This window comes from Neltuma alba, unplaced genomic scaffold (genome assembly GCF_004799145.2).
Source record: "Neltuma alba isolate B1F8T4 unplaced genomic scaffold, ASM479914v2 tig00011363_pilon, whole genome shotgun sequence".
Lineage (NCBI taxonomy): Eukaryota > Viridiplantae > Streptophyta > Magnoliopsida > Fabales > Fabaceae > Neltuma > Neltuma alba.
This window is the reverse complement of record NW_021636060.1, coordinates 19,761-31,096: the sequence shown is the minus strand read 5'-3', so window position 1 is coordinate 31,096 and position 11,336 is coordinate 19,761. Positions and strand designations below refer to the sequence as shown.

Here is an 11,336-nt window from a genome sequence, read left to right as displayed (position 1 = left end):
CCTTAATTATTTTTTGTAAGGATTTTTTTAATTGTAAATGGAAAGTAGAAGATACATTTAATTTTTTTTTTTGTCAGCAAGAAGATACATTTAATTATATAACTGAACATGCATACATTAAATTTTTAAATGCGCTCATATTTATCCTTTTGGTTGCATTATGTGCACGCGGCACCCACATTAAGGACTTAATTAATTAATTTATGCTACTTCAGTATTTCTTCTTCCAACTACAGTGGCATAACGACGTAATTTCAGCCGAAAAGGAGGGCCATTTTCCAAGCCAAGCGTCCTCTACCCTCCATGCTATATATACAGGAGCGCCACTGCATCTCTCGTGTCTATCTTCATTTCAGACTCTTCTGGTTCTACCTATATCGAATTGCATTTTGCTTTTGCTCTTCTCTCCTGTCTTGATTCTGCTCACCGCTCCTCTCTCTCTTCTCTTTTCCTCTCTTCTGCTTTTCCAATTCAATTCTGAAGTGATTTTCAGGTATTGGGTATAACTCACAATCAGCATTCCCTACTTCCTATTGGCATTCCATCACCAATTCGTGTGTACTCTTGTGCATTGCTTTGATTATGCTCTTCGCTTTAATTGAATCGCTGTTTTAAGTGTATTTCTTGCCTTCTCTTTTGTTTTTGATCATGATGTGATTGTGGATTTTGCTGATGTACCAGCTTGTTTTGTGTCCATGATTTCGTCTTTGAGCTGCTTTACTTCATTCTGTTTAATTGCATGAAGCTGGTGTAGACCAAGCTGGGTTGCCTGTTAGCTCAGTTGGTTGTCAGGATCGAACAATTGGGTTTGAATTTTTTGCCTTGACGGTACTGGGGAGGATTTGAGAAAAGGAAGAGGATTGGCTATGCTGCGTGCATCATGCTTATGAGCCTAAAGAAGTCATCCTTTTGGTCTTGTTCTGGTTGCGGTGGGAGCCAGAAGCATCGTGGACTTACTTGAAGGGTTGTCACGTGCCAAATTTCCTATCATCAGATGGCTCCAATGAGACGGTTGTTTGGCGAAGTTGTTAGGAATGGATGTCTTATCTTTAATCCACCGACCGAAGGATCATAGTGGCAAAGAAAAGAACGTCTCCTTTGATGGAGAACTTCGTATTTTTTGTGTTTACGTTTACAGTTTATTGAGAAAGATATCAACTGCAGGCCCCACAGACCCCTTTGAGCTTCACTTGGCATGACTTCAAAGGCTGAGCGGCCATATCTGACCAGAGTCTTAGGCCATACGTTATTCGCAAAACACCCCCTTCCCCCTGGGAAAAAAAATTCAAAAAAAAAAAAAAATCAGAGTAGGGCCAGACACAGAAGAGTATTCCATTGTCTGTATCAACCAACTCTTATAAATGCACCCTAAAGACCAAGAGTGTGTCACCTTTTTTCTCTTTTTATCGTTTATCTCTTCTTCCATATCTAGTGCTTTTACTGTACTTATTGGAACATTTATTTCTGCTATCAATTTCTTTATTTATGAATTTCTGCTGACTTTTTTCAGGTCTTTGCCAATGGCTACTAATCTGTTGTAGACTTAATAGAGTCGTCCTCCTCCGGGGTCATTTTTCTGGATTTCATATGGATCCTTTAGAGAAAATAAATGCTGGAACAGAGCCTCCAACAACTTCTGTGGCTGACCACATGTATAATAATCAACCGTTTGTCATAGGTGTGTTTTTGCATGACAAGTTTCCTGTGTTGCCATAAAATAATCAAATACCTGGTTTTGGTGCTGCAATTGATGGCGGTGAACATTTAATTCCTCTTGTATTTAGTGGGTCTGACTTCTAATAGGGCAAGCAAAAATTCCTGCCTTATTGGTTTGTTTTCTATACGTTGAGATCCCAGATTCTACCCATGGTGGACAGGGTTGTTCTGTTTTGGCAAAAAAATGTGATGAACTATGCATTATGTCCAATGGATATGGTTTCAGATCTTAAAGGAGTCCTGAAGTTGTCTGTTATGACATACTATTAAATCTTCCTTGTGTTCTGGTGATTGAAGCAATCAAATTTCCCAAACATTTGCTCTGCCAGAGACAAATGACCAAATCAGATTGCAAATTTGTGTAGACTCTAATATTAGTTTAAAATGATGATTACTTATTATGCTAATGTAATTTCTAACATCAAGTGCTGGTATAATTACTCATGCATGATAATTAATTTTGTCAACAATTAAATGTCATTAGCTTTTATATCCACAAAATAGCTTCTTCGACTGTTTGTGTTGAAGATTTCTTGAGATTTGAAATTGATCTAATTTTCAAAAAATTTTGTCATGCATAATGAGTTTTGTAAGAATCAATCGTTTCTTTAGTTTTAATGCTTGTAATTGCTTAGTTAATGAATTATTAATTAGTTCACTTTTTTATGATTTTGGTTTATGGTAGGTGTTGCTGGTGGAGCTGCAGCTGGGAAAACTGAAGTTTGTAATATGATTATTCAGCAACTTCATGACCAACGAGTTGTAGTTGTTAATCAGGTCATAAATTTTCTCTATTGATCTATTCATAGTCAATTTATTGCTTATCTTGATCAAATGCCTGATCTTTGAGGCAATCAGCTACCTTATGTGCTTAAAGCCATATCAGCATCTTTTTCTCTTTCTCTCCCTTTCTCTGTACCCTTTGGATTTCATTTTCTTGGTTTTGACCTTCCATATAACAAAATGTTTTATAAGATTGGCAATGCTATATGGTAGTGAATGTGTGATGTTAAAGGACAACAAGAACAAAAAAGTTAGGGTAGCAGGATGAGGATGTTAAGATGGATGTGTGGCTGAAAAATATAGGATTCATATTGACCATATATGAGGAAAAGGGTGGCATCTATGGAGGGGAAGACGGTATAAAATTGTTTAGGTGGTTCGGACATTTGCAGAAAAAGTTGATGGAGACACTGGTGAGGAGGTTTGAATAGATAGTATTGAGTTTTTGTTGAGAGAGATAGGGGAAGACCAACTAGAACACTCAGAAATTATTGGACAAGACTTTTTTATTTGTCCAAATTGGACAAGACTTTTTGGTGACTAATATATTCAAAGAGTTGGTCGTTCATGAACACACATGGTGTATTGCATTAATGTACTTCATCCTACTTAGTCAAATGAAGCTTCTTGTTGTTCTTGTTGTTTTCGACCATCATTATACACTAAGTGGAAAAATTTCAGCATTTCATCTCTGATTTTACTCAGTAGTTTTAATGTTCTATCTTACTTTCCTTCTTACCTCTTAATAGATATTTACATTCTCTCAACTTTTCCCTCAAATTTATTAAAGCCGAAGATGTTAGAGTTGTTGTTTTTGGCCAAAAAACTGGAAAAGAATGTAGGATTTATTTTCTTTTGTTATTGATGTCACGTATGTTTGCCCTTTTTCTTTTCTTTAATTTTTTCTTTTTGTTATTCATATTGCATCACTTTTTTTCCTTCCATCCATCCTGTCTTCGTTCTCCGTTTTGTAGGATTTGAGCTGATAGGGATCCGTTTATTACCGAATTTAATATGACAGGATTCTTTCTATCATAATTTGACGGAGGAGGAACTCACTAGAGTACAAGATTACAACTTTGATCATCCTGGTCAGTATGAACTTGACTTAGTATTCTCTATCACTAGCTTCTTACAACTTTATTCTTGGTACTTTATAGTGTTATATTGAAATGCTTTCTTACTCTGTTAAATTTAATTTATTGCCTTGAAGAATTTTTATAAATAATTGTTAAGTAATTTTGTCACATACTAGTCATCTTTTTCTCTGGTTTTGTTAGACTTGTATAATTTTAACGTGGAACTTCTATGTTTCATTTGATGAGTCCCTGTGACATATTATCATTTACAGAATTATTTAATAATATCAAGGGTGCTTGGGAAAAATTAATCTTGATAAATTAAATCCAACAATATTATTTTCATTTACAAATTTCTAGATCCTTATATAATCTAGGAGACTTCAATGCAGTTGTACTGTGTTTCCATGATCTTGCTAATGGATTCTGAGTATTTTTGAGAAATAATTCAGCTTTCAACTCCAACTTCCTTTGGGTTCTTTTTTATGATTATAGATAGAGGAGAGCAGACTTCAAAATTGGCGTTTAAGTGGTTTGACCATAATTGAAATAAAGCTCATTCTTTGAAGGACAAAATCAGAAAGAAAATCTCCTCGTCCATAAAGTAATACTTAGCGCTCAGCTAGCAAAATTTGTGGCTAAATGTGCATGGTTATAGTATGCTGGCTTTTAGCCCTCAAACTAAGGTCTAACTACTTTAATATATCAACTTCAAAGTAAAAAAAAAAAAAAAAAGACTATTCATTAGAGAAAACACAAACACCTTTTTATGTTACTTTAAATAAGAGGGATGTACATTGCAAAAGTCTAAAGTTGATGCGCTAAAATTTTACCTAGTCCTCTATTTAGGAGGGTGAAATGCATTTTTCCCCAGCTTACTATTGCAAATGTGAATGATGGCTGTATTGCTGGTTGAGTTCGATACTTATCTGACAATGCTGCTTATATCTTACAGATGCTTTTGATACTGAGCAATTGCTTGAAGTTATGGACAAATTGAAGCATGGACAAGCTGTCGATATTCCAAATTATGACTTCAAGAGTTATAAAAGGGATGCTTTGCCCGCTAGACGGGTATATTTTCAACTTCCACATTTTTCATTGCAATTTTACCCCATCTGAAGGCTTTTAGATTGAATTTGGTCTTCTGTACCTGCAATGTGGATATTGTCCTAGAACAATGCTTTTAGTGCATATGTTACATTTTGATGGAGTCAATGTACTAATACCTTTTACAATTGGTTTCTTGATAGTATGGCATAGAAGAGTTTGTTATTTGCATACTTAACACCAATGACTTCTGGTTGGTTCTCATGCTTGACATGTGGATGTTGGTTTGTACTTAAATTTGTTTTTCAGGTAACCCTTCTGATGTAATCATTTTGGAAGGAATTCTATTTTTCCATGATCCTCGTGTTCGGGAGTTGATGAATATGAAGATATTTGTTGACACAGGTCCTTTTTTTAATTATTAGTCCTATATAGTTTGACAATTACCATACTTCATGTTTTCTCTAGCATTATTCTTTCTTCCGTTGTCTGATTCTTGCTTTTGGGTGCAGATGCTGATGTTCGACTGGCTAGGAGGATCAAGCGTGATACAGTTCAGAAGGGTCGGGATATTGGTGCTGTGCTTGATCAGGTAGTAACTTTTAGTCACATCAGTTGCAATACCATGAAGACTATTTTATTTTATCATTCATTCATTTATTTATAATTATTCTTAAATTTTCCTGCGTTTCAAGACACAGCAATGTTAAGAATTGAGTAATTTAGTTTAATGCTGCTTATTAGTTATAGTAAAAGATCCTTGGTAAGAGAACACAAATTATTCAGTTTTGTGGATTTGGATTATTAGGAAATTTTAATGCATATGGTTATAAATGTCAATGGCCTGAAGTCTTCCTTATCAGATGTTGATGTTTTATGCATTTCATAAATTCTGATAGCTGACTTTATTTGATGCAGTATTCTAAATTTGTAAAGCCAGCTTTTGATGACTTTATTCTTCCAACAAAGAAGTATGCCGATATCATTATTCCCCGTGGAGGAGACAATCATGTAGCAATTGATTTAATTGTACAGCATATCCGCACAAAACTTGGTCAGCATGATCTATGTAAAATATATCCTAAACCTTTATGTTATTCAGTCAACTTTTCAGGTATCACTTCTCACTATTTTTGAGTTTCTTTTCTTGCTTTGCCCCTCCATTTGGACCTCCAAACACTGGTTTCTTACAATGGTTGAATCAGCATTGTAATTCTTATTATGCAGATACGGGGTATGCATACCCTGATACGTGATTCTGAAATAAAAACACATGATTTTGTATTTTATTCTGACCGTTTGATTCGTCTGGTAGGTGTACACAGTTTCATTTCTTTATTTCTTAATTTAGTGGCGGCATGACTTTTTTGGGGGTAAATTATTACTGATTATAATTCCCGCACTTGACCAGGTTGTTGAACATGGCCTGGGACATTTACCATTTACAGAAAAACAAGTAATCACTCCGACTGGTAAGCTGTTCTATTTGTTGCTCCCTTGTAACTCTATTGTCATAAGTAATGTTCTTTGCGTGCCTGCGTGTGTGACCACCGACCAAATAGGTGTTTGGTTAATGTTTTATGGTTTAGGTTCTGCCTTCCTTTTACTTAGTGTCTTTTTTTCAGTTGTTCTTTAAAATGTTTTCTCAACCACTGGCCATTTCAGTTGCTGATCTGGATAGCAGCTGAGTTACTCAGAATACATGTTTTTAGCGGGGTACAAAGTCCCACAGTTATAGTTTTTGTATCAAACCATAAATTAGCATTTGCAGCAAATGTCGATTCCGGGATGTCAATACTCTCAATAGCCAAGCTATTTATTTTTATGCTAGACGCCTATTCTACTTGGATATGGTGGAATGATGTAATATGATCACAATATTTCTACTTCAGGGAAACTTCATATGGGAATCAAAGCCGCATCTTGTGGTTGTACTTAAGATGCATTCTTCCTCATGATTTTGGTTGTAGCAGTTACTGTACTGAGCAATGGGCTTGCCTGCCCATCTTCATTTAACTATCACTGTTGTTCCGTTATCTACTAAAGAGAACAAGTTTATTTGAGGGTCGAGTCTTGTTATTATGATTGTTTATTCTTGACCTTCATTGTGTATTCATATTAACTGCAGGGTCTGTGTACACTGGTGTCGATTTCTGTAAGAGGTTATGTGGAGTCTCTGTAGTCAGGAGGTATCAGTTAGCCCTATATTCGAAGCCGAACACTCAACAATTAAGATGTTATTTTACTTCTGATTATGTCAATATCAAAATGTCTTCTCTTGGTCATCCATAAGTTACCGAAATGAATAAAAAGAAAGATCATTTGTTTAGTCTTTGCTGTTAGTTGTTTTTATTTTTATTTTTTATACATAATAAGTATTTAGTAATATCCTGTTTTGTAAGTCTTCAGCAATGAGTCCTTTTTTCTCCTTCCTTTATGTGCTGACATTTTTCCTGAAAGGTTGTTGTTTGGAAAATAGTCTGTCCTTGTGTTGATATCTGTTGATATATTGGCAGTGGGGAGAGTATGGAGAATGCCTTAAGAGCATGCTGTAAAGGTATCAAGATTGGCAAAATTCTTATTCATAGGGAAGGGGAAGGGGACAACAGTCAGCAGGTGTGTGCACTTTATCAGCATCTTCTGTATACTTTGGATACATTTCTATGTTTATCAAATCTCATGATCCCTGACTTCCGATATTTAATATTGGGCAGCTGATATATGAAAAATTGCCTAACGATATCTCTGATAGGCACGTGTTACTGTTGGATCCCATCCTAGGCACAGGTTTGTCATTCTCATTGCGTTTGTATTTCTTAGCTGCTTTTGAGTTACAATTGGGTTTGAGGTATTCCCATTCCAAAAAAGATGAGTTAGAAACTTTGTCATTTATTTACTGTTCCGCTGCTGTCAACATAATCTACGAAAGACAAGTATGGTTTTTCCCCCCCTATTTGGTTCGTCATCTCTGTAAATGTATGAACAATGTCTTCTGCAGGAAATTCGGCTGTTCAAGCAATTTCTTTACTTATAAAAAAGGGTGTTCCAGAGTCCAACATTATATTTCTAAACCTCATATCGGTAAGATCCTGCTGTGTTTAATTGTTCTCTCACCATCATATTTTCCTCCTCTCGTGCTTTCTTTCTTTTGCCGTAGTAATTATAGTTCTCATTTTGCCAGGCGCCCAAAGGTGTGCATGTGGTCTGCAAAGCCTTTCCCAGAATAAAGATTGTGACATCTGAGATCGAGTTGGGCCTGAATAAAGACTTCCGTGTTGTACCGGGTATGGGCGAGTTTGGGGACCGGTATTTTGGCACAGATGATGATCAGCAAGTGGTGGTCCCTTCACAGTAGTTATTTTACATATATAAGACGTTCGAAAAAGGTTGAAATTTGCTGAATTCATGCTGTGCTGGAAACGGAAGCTCAATTTTATGCTCATCTGGGCCTGCCGGCTTAGAGTCATAGTGTTGTGAGTTGTGACCAAGTTGCATTGTCTTTACAAACCGAGGTACAATGGGAATTATTCAATGCAGTTTTTAACCTTTGGATTGTACCAGAATTGCTCTTTAGATGTTGGCTTCTTTTCCAGGCACTGGTTGGTATGTCTAGATGCATTTATGAACCCAGGGATTTGATCTCCAGAAATGAATGTATATAAATAACTTGAATTAATTACTTATGGTTTTGACTGCATTTTGGTTCCCCAGACTTTGTGCTGGTTGATCTACAGCTTCTGTAACTCAAAAGGATACCTTGGGCCTGCTAGTGAGCAAGCTGGTCAGCTTGTGCCAGCCAGGCAGTAGCTTTCTTGGGTTGATTTAGTGGCTCAGCTTGGTGGCGTTATTTTTTTGCGCCCAATTTGACCACCAAAATAGTGAGGTTGGATCAGATTCACTGGGCCGACATGGGCTAAGAACATTTTTAGGAGAGTCATTGTTAACATAAAAACAAAACAGGGAAAATCACTGTGCAGTTCCAAGGAATGAAGGAATGTAATTACCAAAAACATCTCAGTAAGCTTTAATGCAATAAATGACAATAAAATTCGTGCTATTTCCTTGTCATTTGAGACTTTGGTTTTATCTTTTGGGTCTCTGATTCTCTTTTTTACCTGAAAAACCTTTCCTTCAACAACGGATCACTAACATTTGCCATGTCATCACCGTCAAATTGTGTCTGCCATCTTTAGCACATCATTCGCCACAAGTGTAGAACTAGAAATCTAGAATACTAACATGTACGATTTATAAATTTTAGGGAAAATTATTCCAAAGAATCCCACACAACTAGAGCCGGTAATACGGGTTCAGTCTGTCAACTTGCCAAAAATGACGGGCTTGGGTTGGCAAAATGCCAATGTCCCAAGGTGCGGGCTGGAGGTGAGGGCTAGTCCAGCCCGTACCGTTTTCAACCCGCTCCGTTGTGGATTGCTTTTTTTTTTTTATTTATTTTTTTAATACAATTTTCAATATATCATACAACATAATTGTAGGATTTTGACTCTCAAATTCCACATTGACATCTCTTCATTCATGTAATTGCATATGTAATATACACATAAAAGATTTAGTTAATTAATTTGGATAAGAAAAATAGTTAAATTAATTATTTAGAAAAAATATGTGTTAGAATTTCTAAAATATCTTCTCAAATTATAAATTAATCCTCATATTATTTTATTATAACTCACTACTCAAGTTTAAAACTCCAAGTCTAATTTCAAAATTTCAAACTAAACTCAACTTATATAAATAATAATAATTTTTTTTTTAAAAAAATATTTAGGCTAGCCCCAACTCGCACCGCTGCAGGCTGGCCCGCATCCGCACTGCCAGCCCACATTATCAGCTCTACACACAACATTCTAAAATATTCCAAAGCTTTTTGTAAATCATCAAACTATTGTGGAGTCTCACGGCCTTTAATTTGAAAGGAAAATATGAGTACTTGTGAACTTGGTATCAGCTTGGCGGACATTAGATTTTTTCAATTGATTAAGTTCTCTTATTCCTATGCTATATGTCATTTGTAACATCATCATTAAAATGATACCATGAAGTTGAGTTTCTAGGAATCTTGCTCAAGACACGGACTGTTTCTTCGTATTGAAGAAGCAAACTCATGATCCTACAAACAAGAAAGTTACCGACACTAAACCATTTGACATAGTGATTCAAAAATCAGTAGGTCAAACCAGGATTAACTAAGGATCAAACTGGCCATATTAAAATAATATAATTTAATTGAAAATAACAAAATACAATAACATTAATAATCACTAATAACAAAATACAAAAAAACACAACAATAGTTTGATTGTAATAATAACAAAGTACAACAATATTGAGAATTTTGATTTTTATGATTTTTTAATAATTAAAATCAATAATCATTGATACTAAAATCATCATTAAAATTCATTCAAATCTAGAGTGATTGAGATACTAGGAGTTGAATGAGAAAAAATAGAATCAATAGCAATATAATCCCAAACTGATTCATCACTAGTTTTTACTAATTCACTTCGGTTTGATTGAGTTAATGCCAATTCAATTTTTGACCGGTTCAACACTCAAACTAAACGAAACCGCTAGTTGGTTCACCAATTTTTTTGTTGAACCGGTCGGCTTGGTCTGATTTTTTTTTTCTTTGTTCCTGAATATAAAAGGTTCCTTCTATGATATAAGACTTCACTTTATTTTATTGTGTTTATTTATTTGTTTAAAGAGAAATAATATAACCTTCATGAACTTCATGCTATATTTACCTTCCTTAAACTTTATAGTTTTACAATAAATCTTCCTAAACTCTTACACATATTAGTAGTTTTGTTCATTACTTATCCACACACACACATATTAAAATTTAGAGAGCTTATATGCATGTAACTCAACTTGAAAATGTTATATACACAAAAAAAAATTATTTAAGGGGTGTATAATTGATGGGATTTATTCAAACTGAAAGTGTAAGTGAGTTGATTATTAAATTTTAAATGTTAAGAAATTATTTGAATATGGTTCAAAGTTCAGGACTATTTTATGTCATTTAGTGGCTACTTATTTGAGCTTAGACAATATGGATGTCATATACACATATTAGTCGTTTTTTTTTTTGGTACATCAAGGCAAGTTCATCAGCTACGGCAGCAACGCCTATTTGATCCACTCGCCATCTGTCACGACAAAAAGGCAGGAAAAGCGACAAAAATTAAAAAGACACAGAAAATGAAAGAAGGTGCTCAAATGATTGATGTCATTGGCTTGGACCCAAGTAACTGTTTGGAAGTCGTTAGAATCGTTGCATAATCACCTGTCATTAACCTTTATTGCGTCCCCCCCCCCCCCAAAAATAATTCATTATAACTTTTCCCTCGTGTTTGTAAAAAGGTTTCTTTAAAAAAGGAAGAAACCTGAAATTAGTTTTTTTTTTTTAATTTAAGCACGTAACATTTTAAAAATAACAGAGAAGGAAGTAAACCCAAATTGAAATTTCAAAATTCAAGAAAAATGACAAAAATGACCTTTGTTAATCCCATTGAGAAAATGTGTTGTTAATTCTAAATCGAGACTTATAATTTCACAATTAAAACTTGTTATTCTCAGATGAATTGTTATTATTTTTAATAATTACATGTTATTTCATATGTTATGTATCAAGAAAAAATGTGTTGTTAATCTCAAATCAAGATTTTAATTTCACAA

At 34.7% G+C, this 11,336-nt stretch overlaps 1 pseudogene; it reads left to right on the top strand.

Annotated features, from left to right (window-relative positions):
* The first annotated feature begins 1,575 nt into the window (after nt 1-1,575).
* On the top strand, nt 1,576-8,338 carry LOC114712465 (uridine kinase-like protein 3; annotated as a pseudogene).
* Nucleotides 8,339-11,336: the final 2,998 nt, after the last annotated feature.